The sequence below is a fragment of the Micrasema longulum genome, unplaced genomic scaffold (genome assembly GCF_059751315.1).
Source record: "Micrasema longulum isolate JH-2025_06_02 unplaced genomic scaffold, ASM5975131v1 h1tg001625l, whole genome shotgun sequence".
Classification (NCBI taxonomy): Eukaryota; Metazoa; Arthropoda; class Insecta; order Trichoptera; family Brachycentridae; genus Micrasema; species Micrasema longulum.
Genome location: NW_028278806.1, coordinates 172,135 through 198,263, shown reverse-complemented (window position 1 = coordinate 198,263; position 26,129 = coordinate 172,135). Strand labels below are relative to the sequence as shown.

The window sequence follows — 26,129 nt, the reverse complement described above, 5'->3', positions numbered from 1 at the left end:
CACAAGCCATGCCTTTGAGGGTTTTTTTGTGTTAATGTAATAGTTTTTTTGTATTTGTAATTTGTTATTTGAATATTAATATAATCAATAGTGTTCAAAAAAAAATTTTTGAAACAAGTAGAATTCAAATTTCATTTGCATTTTCCAAATTGTGTAGCTTCTTTAAAATTTCATAACCTTGATATATTAGCCTACAGAAGAGATATTTTCAATCAAATCCTGCTTTACAAAATTGTAAATAATACATTTGTTTCCCCAGAACTAATTCATCTGCTTGCTGATTGTGTCCCCTGCAGACCAACTAGACTGTCTGATATTTTTTATATTCGTAATATTAAAACTAATTTTCGGAAACATTCTACCATCCCTTGTATATGTGAAGCATTTAAAAATAATTGCAATAGTCAAGAAATATTTAACACTCCATATAAAAAGTACAGAAGAGAACTAATAGGCTTGATTTAAAATAACAAATAATAGACTTTTGGTCTCTTTTCTTGCTATAAAACATTAAATCAAATGCAGTTTTTCACCCCTACTTTCCTTCATTTATCCTCGACCACTCCGTATCAATTTCCTTTTTTTCCTTCCCACTATCTCCTTGTTTTGTCCATATTTCTTGGTATATTTATTCTTTATATAGTTTAAACCGTCGTCATTTTATTGAAGTATAATTTAGTGAATACATATTATTGGATGGCAGGCCTTACTATATAAACATTTTTTTATAATTTTTATTCATATTAATTTAACCTGTACATCTGTTTGCATTCAAAATAAAAAATAAAATTAAACATTTGTACACCCTTTAAAAATGCAAAGAAAAAATAAAACAAATAAAAATTAAACCGTTGGCGTTGTATTAACTTTGATGCTATTTTATTTTGGATTAAGGAACAAGTCAATGCAAATTTAAGGATTCCATTTGCATTATTTAAAAAAATACTAAACTTTAAATGCGTAGATATTATTTCTCTAAGTAGTATCATTTGATTCAATTCGTTTCAATTAATAGGTAAAATGGAGACACCTGAGAGAGATAAAAGAGTGATGGATGTTCCCAGAAATCTCATTTGATAGCACTTTAGGGAGAAAACACTTAAAAATATTTCCCGACTTGAGTTAAATAAAAAAGTATCATTGTCTTTCAAACCCATATTTCATATCTTGTATCGACTCGAGATAACTATTATTAAAAAAAAAAAAAATCAGCGACAGCATATTGGCCAATGACGTATAATTAAATATAAACATATTCTAACAAAGATTAATGTACATTTTTATTTATTTATTTTTTACATATTTATTACAGCAATTTACTTTGAATTATTTATACAAAAAAAATAATTAAGTAGTAAAAGTAAACATATATTATCAAATTACGACAGGGATGGAGAATACCTTAAATAAGGAAATATGGAAGCTTATGACCAGTCATTCGCTGGTTTAAGTAGCCACTTGACACACTGTGTAACATTCACCATTTTGCCTATGTTTGAACATCCAAATTTCATCACCAGTTGGTTTCATTACAATATTTGAGTTTGTCCAAATGTTCGTAGACAAAAGACTGGATTTCACCCCCTCGGGAGTCATTAGGATTAACAAATTATAACAGGGATGGAGAATACCTTAAATAAGGGAATATGGAAGTCTAGGCATTTACAGAGCTTATGACCTGTCATTGGCTGGTTTAAGTGGCCACTTTAAACACTGTGTAAAATTCACATTGTGTAACATTCACCAATCCAAGAAGAAGTCTAAAAATTGAAAAATTGTTTTCAGGCGTTGCCTAGTATGTGTAATAATTTAGTCAGATTACTCTTCACCACAATAAGGGTTCTTTAACTTCACTCAAATCAACAAATGGAAGAATTGAAGAAATTTGGATGTTCAAACATAGGCAAAATGGGGAATGTTACACAGTGTGTAAAGTGGCCATTTAAACCAGCCAATGACAGGTCATAAGCCCTGTAAATGCCTAGACTACCATATTCATTATTGAAGCCATGTAAAGCGCCCTTGAGGTATTTTATTACGAAAATGGCGCTATATAAGTTATCCACAATAAATAAATAAATAAATTACGGTATGCTCCATCCCTGTTGTAATTTGTTAATCTTAATGACTCCCGAGGGGGTGAAATCCAGTCTTTTGTCTGTAAACATATTTATTTTTTATTTTTGTCGGTGGTTCATCTAAACTACTAAACAAGGGATAGCTTCTCCGTTCTAAGGCAGTAAATTATGTATTTTATAATAATATTAAAAAGTTATTACAATTTTGTTATTATGTGTGCTTTTTCAGTCTTAAGATTAAATAATAAATATACAATGAAAACATAAATAATACCAAAATCTCTATATCCTAAGTCCTAAGTCATTACTAGTAAAACAAGAAATCAGCTTACGTCCTTCTACATCGGACAACAAATTATCTGACTCTCTTCGGCCAACACAGATTAGAAATGCAGTCAATACCTTTCTTAGCCTGGCAATCCCATCACATTTCCATGAATCTGGAATTTCATTTCCATCATTTATATGTATTAAATTTACTTAAATATCTTTTTAGTTGTAATATTGCATAATAATATTTTTTCTAAATATAATAATAAATAGAAAGCGTGTTCCCACAGTAGCCATCGGCGTGTCTCTGTTTTTTTTATTTTTTGATAAATTGTTTTTTATGGGAGCTAAGACCATTCAAAAACCCATAAAAGTCTCGTGTTTTATCTGCCGTCTTCGGAGACACTGTTTACAAATATGACAAATAATTTTGAAAAACGGAAAATTTTATTATGAAAAAAAAAGAAAAAGAAAATTGGTTCAGTTTTGAGGTGCGGACAACAGGAAAATAAAACCTCGATTTTGACAATCTCAGTTAGGCATAATCAATTCGAGAAGACAACGGGAAACCACTCTGGTCATATTTTTTAGGAATCACTATGGCGAGTACGTCCAATAAGCAGTTGTCCCAGCTTCGAAATATAAAAGTAGCGCAGGACCGAGATGCTTTTGCTGTAGTGACCGCCAACGTCATAAGATAATCATTCGACGTGGCGTTGTCTTTTTTACACGATATCGGAGAGGCATCTGAGAGATAGTGACTGAAAAACTATGTTCAAATACTGCCGTCATAAATGTCAAAATTTTTGAAGGGTAGCTCAATATAAATTACCTATTTTTAGATTACAGAATACCGGGAATGAATGTGCATCATATTTGAATATATTTAGTTTATCTCTGCCTAACTTAAAAAGTGACCAAACATATTTTTATCAAAAAGAGCAAATTAACTTTTGGAGATCGGGTTAGAAAAGCAATAATTTGATTGATTAAAGTATTATTTCATAGGAAACTTATTATAAACTTAATAAATATAAAATATGTATGTATTTCAAGTAATTTATAATGGGTATAGTACATTAATATATCATACTTGATTTTATTAAATGGCAGAAATGCCTCATATAAATAAACAAATAAATATCATCAATTCCAATCTGTTAAGACTAAGCTAATAAGCTTGTTGATTGGCTTAAAAAAATAGGTGTATTAAATTAATTATAAATCGTATCGTCATACGAGTAAGTTAATTTAACGCAATCGTGAATATAACACAGCGTGTAAAGTGGCTACTTAACCAGCCAATGACAGGTCGTACGCTCTGTGAATGCATGTTTCGTTCAAAATTCACGTCGAATATCCTTCTTTAAAATTTACTTCGTCTCTCTTCTTCCATGCAAGTGTTTATTAGATTTGCAACAGACACAGTCGTAAAAATATTGATTATTTGAACGTAGTAATGCAAAAAAAAGCCATTCCACTATTAAAAAAAATAAAAATATTTGTGTTATCGGGTGCAGTAAGGTCAATTCTATGTTTTGCATAAAACAGCCAGGCCGCTTTCATACAAAAAACTGTTATAATCACATTAAAAAAATGTTGATCTCAAAAATGACATTTTTTTTATTTGCAGAAAACACCGTCAGCTCTAGAAAAACATAACAGTACTTCAAAACTTCTAATAAAACTGGTCAAATGCGTAATAAGATACTTGTTTGAAATATAAAAATAAAATTTTTATTAATTGTTTATCATTTTTCAAAGTCAAAAACATTCCAACTGTTGTGCAGATTTGATTATTCACCGTTTTCGCAAACGTGCTATCATCTCCGTTTTCCTTTTCAATGGATGGATGCTTTCTGCATAACTACGTTCATTTGTGATACAATGACGTTATCTAGATTTATCAAATGATCCATCATTATTTTTTGCTTGAAATAATAAAGCATTGTTATCAAGGTAAGATAAGATAATGCATTATATGCGCTCGACTTGTTCATGTATAGTATCTTCAAGAGAATCATTCCAATAGGAATTAGCATTTCGAACCTACGTATTTTGAATTATCGAGAATGGAAGAAGATAAAAATGTAAGTTTAATTTTATTATTAAATATATTTTTAAGATTGTGAATATAATTTGATAAAAGATATTACAAACAAATAAAAATAAATAGCACATCCAATAAAATTAAGTCATGACTCAGAAAAGCAGACTTTCGGTGAGTTTATTTAATTATTTTATTTTTATTTTGAATTTTGAAGTAGTGCACATACATAAAAAACATATTCTTATGTATGCCCTAATAATAGGAATGAATATTTATTTAATTTACAAGTTGTTAAACACATATTTCTGGACCTTAAGTTAGAATTTTTAAAAAAAAGTTTTTTTTCCACATCGTCATATTTTAAAAAAAAAAGAAAAGATTTATACTTGAGTTCTTATTATATACTCAAATGATTAAATTTTCAGACCATTTTCTAAAAGCCGTAAATAACTTGTGCTGAAAAATAAAAATCGATACAGTGTTTAGATCGTGATTAAATTTGTCCATTATTGTATTATTATTTTCTCCCGACTTGTAAAGTATCTATTTATAATATCTGTTGATTAATTTTTTCTTTTAGTATTCATTTAACACTAAATTTGTTAACATATTCATTAACATAAAATGGCTTTTTAGGCTGTACCCGTGTTAAGCCAAAACAATTAACAACAAAATATAAAGTAAACTTAAATACTACTTATAAAACAGAGAATATATTTTTTTTAAAAAACAATCAAAATATAATTTATATAGTTAAAAAAGATAAATTGTGTTTATAAAACACTTTTTAAATATTTTTTGACATAAACGTGATATGCGCCAGATAGCTTCACAACACACCACTCCACAACAAGACACAACAATTTAATCCTATAGTGGGTGCCATAGTAATTGGACGTGTCACAATTATTAGACACTCTAAATCACAGGTTGCCAACCAGTGCGACGCATTCTGAATGGGGGTGTAGAGTGACCAACATGGGGGTGTATTGTGAATTACATGGGGGTGTAGAGTGACTCACGGGAGGGCGCGACGGCTCCAAAAATAAACTGCATATTGAAAATCATTGCATTTATCATATTGTCGACAAAGAAACATTGCGTGTCTTTTTGCCATTATCAACTACCTATCTTTGCGAAAGTGTTTTTTTAACTATGTTTCGAATAAATACAAAACAAAGAAATATACCACACATGATAAAAATGATCTCAACTGAGCATTGACTACTATGAAGCCGAGGATTCATCAATTGGCTAATAAAGTACAGCCCAAGAGCTGTTATTATTCTAATTTAAAACTTTTGTAAGTTGATTATTTATGATTTATTTGATTAAACATTAACACATCCATTATTATTCCGATCGTTTGTTAGTTTTACTAAAATTTTAGGATAATGACAGGGAGGGCGGAGTGGTTTATGGAGAAAGTTGCGGGAGACGCACATGGAAAAAGGTTGAGAACCGCTGCTCATAATAGAATTGTCGAAAATACGTTCACGTAATACGTTAATTTGAAGAAAAAAACGATTAAAAATAGTTAATTTATGCTGAATATAAAATCTTTTTTTTTTTTGCCAATTGCATTTAGATTAGAGACGCCACGAATATTTGTGTACTATTCAGTATTCAGCTTATTCGGGTACTTTTGTTAGTATTCGGTATTCGGCCGAATAGTCCGCAGCATTTCGCGGAATATCGAATACCAAATCGTGAAAAAAAACGCATGTTTTACTAAAAAATATGTGTATTTTTATAACAAATTATTACTTTAACCAGTGATACGTCGTAATGAGTTAAAACAATTTTTTCTGCATGTGTTGGTACCAAACAATTGCGCTTTTCCGCAAAAATTATACCTCGCGGGATCTTTTTGTTACACAGCAAACACACAGCCAATTAATTATCTTCAATACAAATCTCATAATATTCCTAAATCAGCGATTTTTTATTAAATGGTGCAGTAATTTTTTAAAAAATTAATTGTTTAAATTTATTACTAATAAGTATCAGTAACAAATAACGCGTGTCACGACATGGTCTACTCGCAAAAGAAACTAATTTTAAAACAAATATTTTACCGGTCGAAGAAAAACAAAAATTAATTGTAAAGGTTAAAAAAAAAAATAACTGTTTACTTTTCCTTTAAAAATAACTGTATAAATATCCCAGTACGTCTTGCAGCTACAGAGCGCGGTTGGGATTCTAGTTCCTCGTTTTCAATTAAGATCAATAAAAAATTATAACAGATAGGAGCTAGATTACAGGACATCTTGCAGCTACAGAGCGCATAGACAGTTAGAAATTTAGCCCCATTTGCACATTTAAAAATTGACAAATAAATTTATTGCATTAATGACAATTTAAAAAATTATAATATGAATAATAAAAAGGAGTAAGATTACAACACGTTTTGCAGCTACTAAGCGCATCGACGATTGGAATTCTAGACCCCGTTTACAAAATTTAGGTATTTTAAAGTTGATATATGAAAGCTAGATAATCAATCATTGTGCAGCTACAAAGCGTATAGACGAGTGGATTTCCAGCAAAGTTAAAATGACATCAATAAAATTAATAAAAAATAGAGCATAGTAGTAAATTGGTGAAGTGTTCATGCCAAGAAATAAGCAATAAAAAACTAAATAAATCAAACACTGTTTCAACTCCATGTAACAAAGGGAGATAGATGTCCGAAGAGAAGCTTTTGTAGACAGTAGGTAGATACCATCGCCATGTGGCCCACTGGCTGCTTGATTATTTCTGGAAACGCACGTGTGTAGTTACTGGGGGATTATGCCTATTGTTCCAACGACTTGGTGTCAATTTCCGTCCGTATTATTTCGTTTTATGAGATGCAACATTCTTGTTCAATTCACTTTTTTACATGAATATTACACAAACGCGTGTATGAGCGGTTTGATTTACCATTTTGTATGTTATTAGAAGGCAGATATTTGAAATATTATGTATTTGTCAATAAATGTCAGTTAACTTTTAGTAGCACTGTTGTAATTTATTAATTATGGGTGTAGTGTTCCAAATAACAAAATTTAGGTTCTTTCGCGTAAAAAGCTGATGCATTCTTAAACAGTTTCAATGGATTCATATAAAATTTTATGATTTTAAGGTTACAGGCGCACTATTTTTTGAAAGTTTCCATTGTTCACAATTGGTCACATATATTGTTAAGAATAAAGTATAAAACAATGCTATTAAATAAAAAGTCTTCTTTTTTCCACTGTTTGTTTAAACATGACAACACTACTACACACTAACGACTTATAAAGATTAACTCATTGTTTTCTAACATAAAACAAGTTATTTTCAAATTTCTTATAAGATTATAAGTTACGGTTGGAGAGGAACTATATTTCACGCCCAGCCCGTACGGTGGTTGAGCGCGATAGTAGTGATATTGTATACTTATATTTGCTATCTGAAAAAAAATATATAAAAAAATACGCCCACCCTGTTGCCTCCGCACGCACCGCAATGAGACAGATCGTAGCCTGTCAAGCGCGAAATGCACACATCTTTAATTTTGAATCATTGTTTGGGGCATCTCTAATTAAGAGTGTCCAATTACTTTAGCACTCTTTTTACCATAGCACCTTAAATGTACATAATTGTGTCATAAAGTTATCAAGCGGTTCAATGTTAAGATTATCTTGAATTTTTTCCTTTACTTTTTCAGAAAAAGAAGTCAACTTTAGTTACAGATAGTGTTCGTAAACCCCAATCCAGCAACCTTCAAGCTAAAGTATTTTCATATCCAAATAACCCCAAAAACATCGACAAAATGAGCAGTTACTCGGATTATGGTAACACTTATTATAGTGATGAATATAAAAAAAATTGTAAAAAGTAAAAAAACATATTGAAAACTACCTTCATTTGAAAAACAATAAATCAGTGATGATTATCTTATCACAAAATATAATTCAAGAAAATTTTGTTGTTTTTATTACATCGTCAATCATCATCATTATTCCCTTTTCGCACAGGACTCTTCATTGGTACAACAGTCGCAGCATATCTTGATCATTTTTGTAACAAGAAGGTAAGATGATCAGTCTTAAGCTTCAGGTACCAGTGCAGGGACAATGAAATATTCTAGTGTGAAAACACCCTTTTAAATATTTTATTCTCATCAACCATGTCAGGAATTAAACCCGAGATCTCTTGCATGGTAGGCAAACGCGCTGACCATTACGCCATGATGCCGATATTGTCAATACATAACCAAAATCAATATTGTTAGTAAATATCATATGTGCTTTTAATATAGCTTGCCCACCACATACCACTCACCGCATCTAGGACACAAGTCTCCGTGGCGGTGCCCAAATACACGGAAGGAGCTTTCTATAATCTGGTAGCTTTATCAATTTGTGCTAAAATAAAGTAATTCAGAAGTACATAAAATGCATTTCATTGGATTGAGCTCTTAATATAATTGAAGCATTAACTTTTGAAGGTCAACTATTTTTTTAATTTTAGTAAACACCGATTTTTCTGTGTCTACCGCTGTCAAAACGTACCCGTCTCTTCTGCACTAACAACCAAAATGTTGGTTTTAAATTTTTGTGCAACTAGTACTTTCGTAAATGTGTATAAGGGGATATGCATGTAAGTGTATTTTTTGCCCTAACAAACAGGTGTGTCTCAAAATCAGAAGTAGTAGTTGCACAAACATATTAAACCAACGTGCTTATAGGACACATGATGTATGTTGCTAAAGTGTTAGACACCTTCTGTTCGTAGCTAACACTCATCATCATCATAATTCTCCTTCCACACCTAATAATCGTTCATAAGGCTTCCTAATTGGTTCACCTACGCAGCGTATCTTGATCAATTTTGTTTCGTGAGTGAACGATGATCAGTTACGCTTCAAGGGCCAGTCCAGGGACTATGAAATATTCTAGTGTTAAAACACAGTTTTAAATTAAAACCGCGACAGTCAAAATATTCACTTACCTGGATCACGCACGACGAGGTATGGTCTAAGGTCTCTGCTGTACCTCGCTATGGTGAGTACAACAGGCTACCAGAAAAATGATTATATTCATTAAAAAAAATTATATTTGAGGAGGTACGTAGAAGGTGAAATTTAGTTTTAAGTTCTTCTTTTTCCTCGGATATATCTTTCTTTCTGTATGTAAATGTTTAATATTAATTTTGATCATGATTCATTTTAATTTCTTTGGATAATAAATTTAACTTGCTATCTCATTTCAGTTTTATGTACATATTATTACCTGTTACTATATTATCATTATTACCGCACCTTTAGGTAAATATTATTTTGTCCAAAATGAGTATGTTGTAACTCCCGGAAGTACAAAAAAAATTGTATGATTTATTAATAAAAAAATAAAAAAATGTTTTACATCAACCATGTCGAGAATTGAACCCGAGACCTCTTGCATGGCAGGCAAACGCGGTTGCTGACCTCTACACCACGAGGCTGCCAAAAATAAGTCATAGAATAAACTCTCTTAAAACTCGAAGCATAATGTTCGACCAGTTATTTTTATTCAATTTAATAAATTATAAAATTGATTCTCCTAACCAACTTGAAAGACTTTCATACCGTGTGCCATCTAGACCGACAAGAAGAGATATTCTGTTTTACACAGAAAACGCGTCAACAAACTGTTTGAAACAATTTGCAATACCTAGAATATGAGACCAATATAACAATAGATTTACCGAGGCAGATATTTTTTGTGACAATGTATGTAAATTTAGGTCAAAAATTATAGAAATTTTGAGAGAAGCAGACATTTAACATTATTGTTATTATTATATAAATATTTTTTCATTTCGTTTCTTTTACATTTATTATATTAAACATAATTTAAATTATTGTATAAAGTGTAAACAATTTTTTTGGTGTGTGCATGAGTTTCTTACACTAATATACAAAGAAATTGGCAATATATGTGTACATACTGTTTGTTTACCTAATAAAATAAATAAATAAATACGGATGTACCTTGTTTTATCTATACTTTCATTCTCTAAAGTAAATTAACATGTGTGGTATTCAAACCAAGCAGATAAATATGATTAAAAATTGTAAATAAGTAACAGGATCCTGATTATTTGTTAATGTTTCCGGTTTGAAAATGCACGTTGAAGAGTGAAAGCGCTAATTGGTTAAATAATAAAATGGATCACACATTAAAATATAAATCTTTATAAATATATAATTCCTCTGTACGTGTGATGTCACTGAACTTCTCCTAAACGGCTAAACCGACTAACGTGCAGTTTTCAGAGAAATATATATATTTGCGCTGTGCGTGTTTGTAGACAGTAGGGGAAATTACAATTATTATTTATTTTTTTAAAATTACTTTCTGGATAAAAACGTTGAGATTTTTTTGAAAGCTTATCATGAGGAATATTTCTCTGAAGTTTTGGAAGTCTAGCCCTGAAAAACCGTGTATATTAGTCATATATTGTATTTTGTTATTAAAATATAAAGTATATAAGGTATGAGGTGGTTTAATTTTAAGACTGATATTAAAATCCGAGATCGGACGCAACAGCCTTCTTTAACACGCTCTAATTAGGAGCAGACGTGGAAAAACAAATATTTTTTAAATTAATTTAAATCCTAATCCGTGCCAAAAAATTTGAACAAACTTAAAATATTGTTGACTGATTCATTTTAAACTTAGTATTTAATATGTAAAATACAGTATTTTAAAAAAACTTTATTGCACATGCTAATATATGACAAAAAATTTAAGACATTAAGAATATTTTTTATGTGTAAACTATTTTTCAGATGGTGAGAAAATTAAGCCCTACCCAAAATTGGATTACAAAAAAGGATTTCTTGCGCACTGTAAAAGTTTGAGCATTAAATTATATATGGCAAAGTTTCTTGAAAAAATACATTTTAAAAAAAAAACAAAATACGAACTACTTTGAACGACGTCGCTAGTACATATGAATCAACCAATGAGAAGAGAGTTGTGGAAGATTTCCAGTTTATTTTCCATCGACGGACCAACTGGCAGAACTGACATTCAGTACATTTAAATAAATAAAATTACTACATCCCTCACTCATTAATGCACCCCTGTTGGAGAGAAGAGTGATGTTTAATATTCGCGAAAAGTATTTCATATTTGAAAAATATTTATTTTATGTTTTGGAATTCAACCATAAACAAATACCTAGGTACCCACATAAATTCATTTTTTGAATATTAATAATTCATCACACGTGCATAAAATTTTTGTTTATGGCTTTTGCACTTTTTTGATGTTGCTTTGGACAACAGCAAATCATCCAATGACGAAACAAAACGATTGAAATGTCTAACTTTATTTCAAATATATATATATGGTTTATCGAAAATTCGAATGTCAAAAATACGTTTGGTGAACCAGCTCATAGCAGGCAAGCCAACGTTTGGGCAAGACAACGTCTGTCAGGTTCTCTAGTTCAATATTTATTCATGCTTTTTTTTTTGAAATTTATTTATTGTCCCTCAAGGATTATTACATTCATATGACAAAAAAAAGTTTTTTAAAACTCTGTTTTTTATAATTATATTCTTACGTCGTTTGAAAAGATTGAGTCTTTTGTTCAGTTTTGTCTGGTAACTAATTGTATAATTTCAGTCCCTGATTTATTTGTCTTGATTGTACAATAATATCAGTGGCTAACTTATGAATAAATTTAAAAATTCTAGTCGAAAAAGTTCATTCACATATAATTGTTAAGTTTTTAAGAGTTCTTTAGTTGGTGTTACATAAGGGAGGACATATATTATACTAGCTTCAATATTTTATTTTGCTGTCGTTGTCGTCTGTTTATGTCATTTTAGTTTCCTGTTCTGTATAGTTGTTGCATATTTGACATAGGCGTCATACATAAGATTTTTTTCAGTTTTCGGAACAAAATTTTTGATTTTTGAAAAAAGACTCGATAATGTTGCTATTTTGCTAAATTAGTCATTGGTGTGGGTCCATGTCAATTGTCTGTCAATTGTTATTCCTAAATTGAATGTAGTTATACAGAAAGCAGCCAGCCATAGAAAAGTGAAACTGAGATAATAGCCATTTTGTGAAAAGTGTGAATTATAAAATCTACACAATAGTTTGAATGTTTTTGACTTAAACAAACTTTAAAAAAAGTAAAACTGAGATAATAGCCATTTTGTGAAAAGTGTAAACCTATACAATAGTTTAAATGTTTTTGACTTAAACAAACGATAAACAATGAATACATAAGTTTTTTTTTTATAAATTACAAACAAGAATCTCATTGTGTATTTGACCAGTTGAAAAGATTTTTAAAGTACCAAAGAATTTTTCTATTTTTTTGGGTGTTTTCTGCAAATTGAAAAATGCCGTTATTGTGATCAACACCCTTTTCCGGAGATGATTAATACAGTTTTTTTTTATATAAGCGGTCTAGCTGTTTTTAGCAGAACATAGAATCGAGCTTACTGCACCCAATAACGTCAATATCTAATTTTTCCAAAATTGTGGACTGGCTGCTTTCTGCATAACTGCGTTCAATTGTTCATTGTAGTAATGCAATGGTTTATTCTCTATACACACAGTAGCACGAAACGAAATAAATGTTTAAAACAAATATTGCAAACCGCTGTATAACAAATATACGTTTGGAAATTATAAAAATGTTTATTTCAATCTATTGGTGTCGCGACGCCGACGCTATGGTTTCCGACGCCTGTATCTCCCTACGCGTCCTATAAAAATTGGACTTTCTTCTCATACGTCCGCATTGCGGACGCCTCGCGCCGTCGCACCGCTAAGCCTTCACATAAGGAATGTGTCCCTCTATCAATGATGCGATAATAATGAAATATAATATTTTACAAAAATAGTACTTAGAATTGAACTCGCGTTTATCACTTTCTGTCTATTCCCCCGTTTGTGAGAAAGCAATTTTTTACATGGGATTCAGTAAATCTGTTGTTATTGTCAATGAGTTAAAACTGTTTAATGCAATTTAACAATTAGTAAATTCAGTCAACAAACCAATAAAAATAAATCTTATAATTTAAATCACTTATCAAATACATCTTGTTAAATTGTATTGTTCTGCAAATATTTCAAAAATATTTTCAATATTTTAAGGTGTCTTTTTCTTTTATTAAACTTTACAATAAATCATTCATTCTGATCCGAGATAAACAGTAAGTTTTGAATTGTAAAATTAAAAATTAAAAAATAAGGCTTGTGGGGCTACGTAAGTACATAAAACACCTATCATTGGCGGCAGGCTAGTTTTTGCCTTGGCTCGAATTGGCGTTTTATCTAGGATAATTTGAAATAAAATATATTTTGGCACACCATATTTCGCATTCTCTATGTTTTTTTCAGAAAACATATAATTCAAGAAATTCAAAAATGATTTATTTATTATTTATACGCGAAAAACTTTTTTTGGGAGTAATTTGCTGATGAATGTCGATAAAACAATGTAATGATTTTTGAAAGAAATGAAAGTAGGACCAAATGCGAAATCACTGTTAATGGGTTATATTGAAATCGGTTGAGGAATTTAAACGTCTGGGAAGCATTTTCATTAGGGATGGAATGACTGAGGAAGATATTGAAAGGAGGGTGAGTGCCAGGAACAGAGCGAACGGTGCACTCAAATCAACCTGACAGTTAAATGTTTGTGACAGGGGGCAAAATTAGCAGTTCACAATGGAGTCCTTGTGCCGATCCTTATGAATGGGATGTATGTTATCCAGATGCTAACTCTGAATTGCTTGATAAGTTAGAACGATTGCAGAATATTTGTATTCGTTATATCTTTAATCTTCGCAAATTTGACCACATAACCGAGTATCGCACGCAACTACACTGGCTCAGTATCAGGCATAGAAGAAACATTCACATTCTATCACTTCTTCACAATATTTTTAATAATCCTACTTCGCCTGTTTATCTGAGAGAGCTCATCCAACCTCTTTCACAACACGGACTATCTCTTCGTTCTAGTAACGAGAGAACCCTTTTAATACCCTGTCATCGCTCTAATTTTTTTGCCTTCTCTTTCACAGTAGTAGCCGCTCGATTGTGGAATAATCTACCCACTAATGTTAGAGACGCCCCTTCTTTATTTACATTTAAGTCGAGATTGAAATGTCACTATCTAAATATTTAAATTGTTCCTTTATCCTTCTTCTTTCCTTTCCATCCCCTCTCCTCTCTTCATAGTAAAGTGTTATTTTTTTTATACATATATTTATTTTTGTTAATCTTTGCTTTTAATTTTTGCATAAAATTGTAAGATTCAATATGTCCGTGTATTTATAATTTTCTCAAACTGAACGGTTTGGGTAGGTAGGAAGAAATTGCCTTAAGGCAATGTGCCCGCCCTTATATGTATATTTATTGTGTATGTATATAAAGTGTCAATAAATAAATGGGATGGGTGAATGTTGATGAGTGAATGATGATGGGTGAAAGTTGGGCGAATGCTTTCGAAAGGCGATCTCTTAGATGTATGTGTGGTAAAACTATGCACGATAGGTGCACATATGTTGAGATCCGTAGGTAATTCAAGGCTGAGATAAGCACTATCGACACAATCAAGAAAGGAGTTCTGGTGTGGTTTGGACATGTAGAGCGGATGGACAGCAAAAGAACGGTTTAAATGATTAACGATGCGAATGTTGATGGATGCAGAAAACAGGGAAGACCGAGATAAATATGGCATGACCAAATTCAACAGATACTTGAGGATGGACGAGTCAAAAGTTGGAATAATCGGCGGGCGGGCATGAAAAGACTATGAATAAAGAGGAAGCGAGACCTTTATGCAAATACAGAGTCAAATGAAGTTCTATCCTCTCTTTTTACTCTAACGGGGAAACGACGTGGTTTGTTTTGTTTTATTGACTCGTCTGTCTAAATTTATGATAAAATTGTAACACCTATGCATATTTATGTATATTTACACTTTATATACATATACAATTTACATAAATATGCATAAGCATACCCAAACGATCAATTTGAGAAAATCAGAAAATCGAATCTTGGTAAAAAAAATCAGACCTTCACATAAAAAAAAACCGTATTATTATGACTTTTTTTAGATGGTTTTTGTGTCTCCTCTAAAAATTAATTTGGTTGACTTTTGGGGTTTCTAAAAAAAAACAATTCATTTCATAAAAAAAATAATTTCTTCTGTATGTATGGTGATGTGGAGTAGTAGTGTTTTATTTACAACAAAAACAAACCATCATAGAGACAGAACCATAGACAGAGAGGATAGAACCCCACATTACTTTATCTTTGCATACAGATCACGCTTCCTCTACATTCATACATTTTCTCATGCACGATTGCCGAATTTCGACTTTTAACATATTCATCTTGAAGTATTTGTTGGATTTAGTCGTGCCATGTCTTTCTCTGTCTTCCTTTATTTTTGAATTCATCAACATTCGCATTGAAAATATTTTGAGCCGTTCTTTCGCTGTCCTTTCGCTCTTCGTGTCAGCCAGCAAACATAAACCAGCGCAGAGCTCCTTTCCTGATTTTGTCGATAGTGCTTATCTCAACCTTATATAATGTACGGATCTCAACATTTGCGCATCTATTGCTCATAGTTTTACCACACATTTGAATGAGAGACCGCAGTTTACCAGCATTCAGCCTACTTTCATACCTGTTTTTCCAAGTCCATACTTCGCTCCCATAAATCAAGGTCGGGACCAGGACTCCACTGTGAACTGCTAATTTCGCCTCTTACGACAAACATTTATTTACTAAGGTATTTTTTATTTGAAAATTTATTTATTAACCCTAACGGATTATTACATTCATTTTATAAAAATAATAAACATATTTTTTACCCATACTCAGTTGTTCAAAATAATATTTTTTACATCTTTTGAAAGGTTTGTCTCAGTCTTTTGTTTAGTTTATTGCATAATTTTAGTCCCTAGTTTTTTAGTCTCGACTGTCCTTGTCTTGTTTGAGAAATAATTTTCATGTAATATTTTTCTGATATTCTCGTAATGTGTCCATGTTAACTACAATTTTTTACAAGTTTTAGTTTTTCGTCTACAATTAAATCAGTTACTAATTTCTAGATAAATTTTAATGATTCTAGTTGAAAGAGTTCAGTTATATTTAATTGCTTAGTTTTTTTTAAAAGTTCCTTAGCTGCTGTTAGATAGGGAAGGTCATTTACTAAATTTAATATTTTATTTTGTTGTCTTGGTAGTTTGTTTTTGTCATTTTGATATCCTGTTCCTGTTGATTTAAGTGCACCGTTCATTCTGTACCATTCCTAGTAAACATACTTCCCAGATACTCAAATTCCTTTATTTGTTTAGTATGAAATATAACTCCATTCACAGTGATTTCACATTTAGTCATACTTTCATCTCTTTCAAAAACCATCACATTCGAAATATCGACATTCATCAGAAAATTGCTTCCCTTGCAAACATCGTAGACTTTTGTTACTAAAAAATGCAGTTCCTCTTTGTTGTTAGCAAGAAGCATAGCATCATCAGCCTACAAAAGACAATTGACAGTTAAATTACCTATTTTTGCTTCCATTCTTAAGCCTTTCAGTTCTTTCATACAGTTTCCGCTTACTCCATACTCCGATCACACCTTCCATAATTTTTTTCTGTCAACTCTATCGAACGCTTTTTTCAGATTGACAAATACGCAGAATAGTTTTTGTTTTTTAGCAAGAAATTCTCCTGTCATGTTTCGTATAGAAAATATTTGATTTTCATATTATTACATGCACATTTATTTATTAACAGACTTTTGATGTCCATTTAACAATAGTAAATGTATTTATTTATTATATATAATATGTACAGGTACAATTTAAATAAAATACTAATGCAGAAAGTTAAAACCAGGACAAAAAAATCTACCCGAAGACAATATCTGATCTATTTTAGTGATTGTCTTATGTATTTTGTTGTCCTTACGGATTTAAAGTAAACAATTATTTTTAAATAATGGTTTTGTTTCTAGAACTTTGAATTTTCTCATAAAATAGCAAAAAGAAGATATTTTTTTATACAACTAATTTGAATATTTTTTTGTATTTTTTCCATTATCATTTATTATAAATGATATGTACCTGATATTAACCTGGTTTGAAATATAAATATGTTGTTCTGTAAAAATTGATACCGACTAAGTTAAAGATCAAGGGATCGTGTTTTCATTGTAGTATTACGTTTATACGATATTTGAACCTCGTTTTACCACAACTTGTTTCTCATTTTCTAACATTCTTATTAACGTCTAAAAGAAAATGAAATAATGTATTATTAAGAACTCCACTGTTTTATTTTATCGTGAAAACATTGTGATATTTTTATCATAGTTGATAAAAAAATATTAAAAAATGTTTTTTTATCGTAAACTTTATCGATGTTTAAAAAAAATACGAGTGTTGTTAACCCTGCGTCAATGAACCTATTTTATACTATGCCGCAAATAAACTGGGTGTGGGCCACCTATAATAAAAAATACATATATATTTATCCTTTTTAGCAACCATATTTTTTTATTATTTCATGTATAGATAAGCTGCAATATACATTTTATTATTTAAAAGTTACACTCCATATACATTCTTGTAAGAAAAGTACATTCTATTTTAATTTTTTAATACGACATTTATTTAAAAAAATGTAAAGCTGTGTGAAAAAGAAGCGATGAAAAGTTTCTGTAAAAAAATGTTTTTTAACAATTTAAATAAACCTTGACTTGAATAAAAACATAAAATTTAAAAAAGAACATACGTATATTCTTTTTATTTTATTACATAAATAAAACACGAGTGATACTTTAATTCATAAATTTGGAATATCCAGTGACCGGTTTCATCACTTTCGCGACATCTTCGAGACTGGTATCTTTATTAAAGAGTTAAATGGCCCTGGCCTGGCCCTGGCCCTTCACAAAATTTGTCAATTAAAATACACGATTTAAATTGTAATATAGATATCTGTAATAAGTGTTACAAAATTAGCTCAGGTGAAAGTTATAAATATCTGGGTATCCACATAGATTATAGGCTAAAATGGGAAACACATATAGCTAAATTAACAGACAAAATCAGATATTTATCTTACGTTTTCCAAAGATTAAAAAATATTTTAACTTATGAAAAATTAAAAATGCTGTATTACGCTCTAATTCAGTCTTCTGTTACATACGGCATAATTGGTTGGGGTGGAGTTTTGGACGCACATAGTCGCCCTGTAGAAATCGCACAGAAGAGTATAGTTAAGATAATGTACAAAAAGCATAGACTATTTCCTAGTAACGAATTGTACATAGAGAGCGGACTCCTTAATTTAAAAAAGTTATATTTATTACAATGCTTAAAATATGTACACAAAAATAGGGAATTGTTTGGCAATAATTTAAATAGGACTAGTAGCAGATCAGAAAGTGTACTGTCGGTTCCAGGATGCAGAACTAAGTTCGCACAGAGACACTCTTTCCATGTTGGTCCAAGATCTTTTAATCTCCTACCCAAGGAAATACAAAATATAGAATCCCTTCCAAAGTTTAAAGCGGCTTTGAGGACTTGGATCAGCATGGAAAATACAGATATACACCTATTGTGAAAGAGTCGTACAACAGCATATTCTAAACTTTGATGTCTTAATTACATTGTTTATGTCATTTTCCTATTATTTCTGTATGATTTTTAATGGCTTTGTCATATTTGTGTTTGTATACCAAAAAATTCACCAAAAACAATAAAAAAGGAATGGCCCACGCTCAGACGTTTAAGTCTTTGTGGGCATTTTTTCCAAATTTAAGGCTATGTTTATTTTTAGAATATGTATTTTTTCTCTTTTTCTCTTCTAATGTTTAATATGTAATTTAATATGTAATTTAATATGTTTCATATGTAAAATATGTAATTTAATATGTAATTTAATATGTTTAATATGTAAAATATGTAATTTAATACATGCATAATATGTAACAGTATGGAAAAATAAACAAAAAAAAAAAAAAAAAAAAAAAAAAAAAAAAAAAAAAAAAATGTATTTATACAAAACGGAAGTAAGGATAGATAATTCAAAGTTATATGTCAGTAAATTAAATAAAGTTATTTTTATCTTAAGGATCATTATCAACAAATTTTCTTTGGGTTAACTAATGAGTTGTTATAATGCTATTTTAATGAGTTTTAATATTTTATTTTATTTTTAGTGTCAAGTTTATGGCCTTTAGGTGCAATATGAATTATTTTTACATTATTTTTTAATTCGAAGGGATGTTTATTTTCTATTAAATGATTGGCAAAATTTGAATTATCTTTTTTATTAGACCATGATTGTGTGTGCTCTTTTATGCGTGTTTTAAAGGCTCTACCCGTTTGGCCTACGTAGCATGTATTTTTACAGTCATTACAATTAAGAAGGTAAGTTCCTGAGTTTGAAAACATATCTTTTTTGCCTTTAGTATTTACCAACAAATTAGCTAAGGAATTATTATTGTAAAAGGCTGCAGTGCATTTATTTTTATTTATTATTTGTCCAATTTTATCACTAGTTTTTCCAATATACGAAAGTTTTGCCCACCGCTTTCGGTCTTTTTTATTATTGTTTGTTGTCAAACTTTGGGTTAATTTATTGTTTACAAGACGCTTTTGTTTTTTTCTTATTAGGTTATCAACTAATGTATTATTATATCCGTTATTTATCGCGATAGATTTAACTATGTTTAACTTATTGTTATAATTATGTTTTTTAAACGGTACGAATAACAGTCTATAGATAAAGGAATATTCCAAATTTGTGGATTAAAGTATCACTCGTGTTTTATTTATATAATAAATTACAATGAACTTTCATCAAGAATTTTCACTTACAAACTTAATTGTTTTTATACGTATATTCAATTGGAAAATAATTAATTTTCTGGCATAGCATGAAAAAAAAAACTAATGGATGTTAAAAAAATATTTATTTAACTTTTTGTACATAATGTTATTTGTACATTGGCGGGCTTATTGCCAAATGGCAATTTCTTCCAACCAATCAATAAAATAAAAGTTTTATTTTTATAATTCAAGTTACAGAACATATTTAATAGAAAAAAAAAGATTAAAAAGCTGAAAGAATATAAAAATAGAAATAAATGTATTTGTTTATAAATTATCTTAAATCAAAACTTGGTCAGGTCGTTGCTAGTTGGTCAGGTCATAAGTCCTGTAAATGCCTAGACTTCTATATTTCCTACTTTAAGGTATTCTCCATCCCTGTTGTAATTTGTTAATCTCAATGACTCCCGAGGGGGTGAAATCCAGTATTTGTCTACAAACATTTGGACAATTTCAAATATTGTAATAAAACCAACTGGTCCGAGAAGAAGTTTGAAAGTAAGAAAATTGTTTTCAGGCATTGCCTTGTAGGTGAAATAATACAGTCAAATGAATCTCTTCACTACAATAAAGGTTTCAGCTCTTTAACTACACTAAAATCAACAGATGGTTGAATTAAAAAAAATATGGATGTTCAAATGTTTTGAATTTATTTCCTTGCCTAGTATTCTGTTTATTCTGTTATTTTCAAGTATTTTTCATACCCTTTTTAATTTGTAGTATATCATAATTTTAATTTTTCTGCTTTTGTTAAATAATATTATAGTTTTAAATTTAAAAACGTCTCTAAAAAAAATATTATCTGTATGTCCCTAAATGAGTTTTTTTTAAAGAACTCCTTGGGAATATTGTATAAAATTATGTATAATATGTTTTCAATATAATGAAAAAAAAAAAAAAAACATAGGCAAAATGGTGAATGTTACACAGTGAGTAAAGCGGCTACTTAAACCACCCAATGACAAGTCATAAGCCCTGCAAATACCTAGACTTCCATATTCGTTACATTTCAATTCAATTCAATCAATTTATTTTAAATATAACATATACATTACAAACATATATTCAGTACGTACATATTATAAAAAAGAAAAAAAAATACACGAAAGAGACTCATGTCAAAGTAGTATGAGAATCCTGCTCCGGAAAACCCTTTCGGGTACATGGAACAGATCAACATCCAGAGCAATGTTGTTCAGCATAGCGGTAGCCCTTCCAACAGGCATAACCATTGGCAGGTTGGTCCTGAATATCGGAATATGAAACAATCTATGCTGACGCTGTCTTAGGTAATTATCAGGAACATTCAAGCCAATGCTCTTCATAATCTCAGAATTATCGATCATACCACGCAACAATCGATAAAAATGTGTAGTCAAATACACATTCCTTCTAGTCTCTAAACTATTGTAACCAAGCATACCATGGAGAAACTCGGTCGGGTAGAGCCAAGGATAATACCCGCACTCTCTCATGTAGTGATATCTCAGAAACTTTTTTTGGATTTTCTCTATCATAAGAGAGTACTTTAGTTCATGTGGCCCCCAAATCATTGAGCCACTCAAAGGTATTCTCTATCCCTGTTGTAATTTGTCAATTTGATTTTTCTCAAGCCTGGGTGTTCTGTGATGTAATTCACCACTGTAATTGAGCCTCCTGGCCGGTTGTGGTGCAAAAAATTGTGGAACCTCACTTGTGCTCAAAACAGCAATATACAGAGTTTTGAGATTTGCGATTAAGAAGAATCTTGGTGTGTGCGGTGATTTGACTTTGTTATTAATGAAGACATAAGAGAACAGACGCAGCAACTATATGTAACAGCTATTACTAAGCGGAAGCAAATCGTCGTATTGGGGAAACAAGGTTTCATCAGACAAAATACGTTTTTTTATATTGACCTTTTATGTATTTATATGTAAATAATGAAGATAGCTGAGTCAAAATTTTTAAAGAAAAATGGAAAAACCCTTAATTATTATTAAATAAATTAAGGCAATATTGATAAAAAATATAATATAAAATAACATCTTCATTTCAAACTTTCATTTTTCAAAAAAGATATGAATCTAGATAGAAACTTGTTTCCCCAATGCGACGACAGATGGCTAGGCCATATACTGTAGATGCATCTTGAGAGCCTTAAAAACGCCTGCCTACGCAACAATGCATCAGGTTCTCGAAGTCCATCCTGGACATCCAAGTATTAGTCAGAACTACGGGACGCGAACTAGAATTGGAAAGATGCATACGATCTGGTAACTGACGGAGAAGACCAAAGGCTCTTTGTGGACACCGTTTACTCTAAATAGAGAGCGAACATGGAATAATGATGATGATATCACACTATTAATAGATAAAAACCTTCATAATGTTATCTTATGGTTAGGGTCGTTTGATTAAAACAAAAAGTAGATAAAAAATGTGCTTATGAAATACAAAGAAAGGTCTTATTAAGACTCTCATAATGTTATTTTCATTCGGAGTCATGATTACTTCGTTTCTAGTCATTTATCTTGCGAAAAATGTATCATATTTACTCGGTATACGATAAAACCAATATAAGTCCGGAAATAAAATCAGTTAAGGTAATTGAAATTGAGTCTCAATGACATGCTTATTGTTCATCATCCACAAAGAGCCTCCGTGCATCTCTTATCAAGTCAGGGTTGCGTCTTGTAGTTCTGACATAAACTGCCGACGACCTGTCAGCGGCGGTCGTCCAGAACTCGACGAGAACTTGATGTCTTTTAAAGTAGGCAAGCGTGGTTAAGACTCTCAGGAGGCATCCGCAGTATATGGCCCAGCCAACCGTATCGCCCCCGCTTGATGACAGTTGCCACCTGAGTTTGCTGCGTCCGTTATCTTATGACTCCATTCCTTACAAAGTCAAAACCACTGCACGCCCAATTTTTTTCTGAAACAACTCAAATTCACAAAAATCAGTACTTTGCGGTTTCGGCCCTGAGTGAGTGTCACGAATCGCATCCGTAGAGGAGGATAGGTGTTATGCAAGCGTTATATAACCGCCATTTGATTTTCACTGAGTATATATCAGATCTCCAGACAGCCTTCATACAGTTGAGTGTGGCACCTGTTACTCCTAGTCGCACTCCCAGTTCTTCTTGAAAGCTGCCGTTTTCTGTAACATTTACTCCCCGATATTTGAAATTTTGGACCATCTCGATGATTTGGTTTGACAGTCAGTGGATTTTGAGCTCATTGTTACTCGTAGAAAACATTTAAATACTATTTTCATTGTATTTTATAATGTAATTAAACAAAGTGTGGGCAATGCATAATGCACCTTTAGGCGCGAAAATAGGTTATGATGATATAAAATGCATTGCAAATTTATAAATACAATGAGGGTCCGTTATTGTTATTACGATTTTTTTTAAAACACGTCGGTGAATTCTGACATAGTTACCTTTGTAGAATACTGAAAATTCCACAAGTAATAAACCTCTTGAGTGCAAAAGATACTACAGAAACAAATAAATTAAAGATATGAAAACGAAGGCCATGATAACAATCGCTATCTTCATCGGTACGTATCGAGACGGTATAAAGTAAAATTGATATTTATATACGAAAATGTGTGTTTTTGTATGAACATTTAAAATACTTCCGTCGATAATCTGTAATTGAATATTTTTAGAAAAAAATAAATATCCATTTTTTATTTTTCACACAGGGAACTAAATTTTACGTTGTAGATAATATTGAAGATAAATGTTAACTTCCCACTGTAATACAGGCCCAATCTAATAAACCGCCATTCCACGTTATAATATCTCTCTAGTCCTTTCTCCTAATTAATTGTTTGTTCTCTCATCCCCTTACTTGTCTCCGATATGAGCTCAAAATATAATATCATTATGATCAAGAGAGTATTTCGAAAATTGTTTGAGAGAATTCAGGAATTTTGTTTTTTTATTTCCAATGCTAGTACACTGGAACCTCATTTTGATTCTCGGAAAGTTTTACGTGACATATTTGTTTTTGAATGTGACATTCCACTGAAATATTTTAGTATCCCTGGACTGGCACCTGAAACGTAAGACTGATCACCTTTAAATTTATTTCAACAGAGAGGGAAAACATTTTTGAGAAGGTATTATGGAAATCTAGGCATTTACAGGGCTAATGACCTGTCATTGGCTGGTTTCAGTAGCCACTTTACACACTGTGTAACATTCACCATTCTGCCCATGTTTGAAATCCACATTTACTCAACTCTTCCATCTGTTGATTTTTGTGAACTAAAAGAGCTGAAACCTTTATCGCGTGGGTGAGATTCACCCAGCTGAACCAAATCACCTACTAGGCAACGCCTGAAAACAATTTGCCAATTTTTATACTTCTTTTACCAGGTAGTAATTCAACAATGTTTGAGCATGTCCAAATACTTTCAGACTGGCTGGATTTCCTCATTAGGGAGTTAGTCATATTTACATTTATTTAAACAGAGAGGGACACTAAATCTATCAGCCAATCAATCCAACAGATAATGCAGTTAGCACAGTTGCATTCTATTTTTTAATTTTTAATGATTTATTATTGGTAAATCATACACAAAGTATTTTTAAGCATTTTACATATTGAGTTATTTTTTATTTTTTTAAATATTTATTTACAATAAATTCATTTGAACATTTATTGAGATACAAGTCTCAACTCCACGGAATCAAAGTTCTGTGTTGAGTTGAACCTAAAGATGTAAATATCTTTTACTGTTAATATTACCATATTTGCTGCATACTCGTAGGACAAAAACATAAAAAAAATACATGGCAAATCAAATGTAAAAAGAAAAATGCAATAAAAAACATTAAAAATACATGAGAGAATAAAAAATAAAATTTAAATAAAACAAAACTCAAATATTTGAAAAACCATCAAGGAGTTTCTCACTCATATCCCCCTAAAGAATATCAAGACCTGAAACTCTTTTTTGAAAATATATTAAACACTCTCGGTGCGATAAAAGAGAGGTGTCTCTGAGCAAAAGTTGTCCAAGTTTTGGGTTTGACATAATTCATTCCCTGCAAAAACCTCGTACAAATGTTTTTCTGAGACTTCTTGACCGGAGAATCACAAATCCAGGAGTTACAACAACTCTATTAGGGACTAAAATAATATTAACATGTAAAAAAAACAGATATTGAGACCAATAAAGAAACAAAGTATAACTAAATATAACACAACAATATAAAAGCCCAAAGCCTTTTCTTACACAAGCAGAGAAAATATATTGACACGCTTCCAAGAATGAAGGAAGTGATTAATCTAGATCTTAGGGAGATTAGGTCGTTAGTGGCAGTGATGATTAGAACATATCCATCTCAGTTAATAAAACATCTGAATGCCTAAGAAATGTCGTATGGAACGAAGAACACATAAGGATTGGTAGCACAATTCGGATGTACAAAACGTAAGTTAGGCCAGTGGTCTCCAAACTCAATAAGAAAGTGAGCTAATATCAGAAATTGAACTTGTTTGGTGAGCTAACTATACACATTTCCTCTTTATAGTTTTTTATCATTGGGCCATTATCATATCATACATAATATTTTTATATTAGTTTAAATAAATTAGAAGATCAGATTTACAATAAATAATTAAATTTGTACTTTCAATATTTATTTATAATCAAAATAAAAAATTATAATAGGTGTGATTAAAAACTAACATGACAATAAAAGTAAAAATGAAGACTAAAATTAATTACTGAAAAGAATGACATTCAATTTTCTCCACATTTTTTTCGATTCTCGGTGAGTACCTTGTCACTCCCATCCGAATGCAATTATCAAGATGTAATT

At 30.9% G+C, this 26,129-nt stretch overlaps 1 long non-coding RNA gene across 1 annotated transcript; it reads left to right on the top strand.

Annotated features, from left to right (window-relative positions):
* Nucleotides 1–4,312: 4,312 nt before the first annotated feature.
* Nucleotides 4,313–8,348, top strand: LOC148274553 (uncharacterized). Its single transcript, XR_015824281.1, has 2 exons — nucleotides 4,313–4,438; nucleotides 8,093–8,348. It is a non-coding gene; the product is annotated as an uncharacterized LOC148274553 (long non-coding RNA).
* Nucleotides 8,349–26,129: the final 17,781 nt, after the last annotated feature.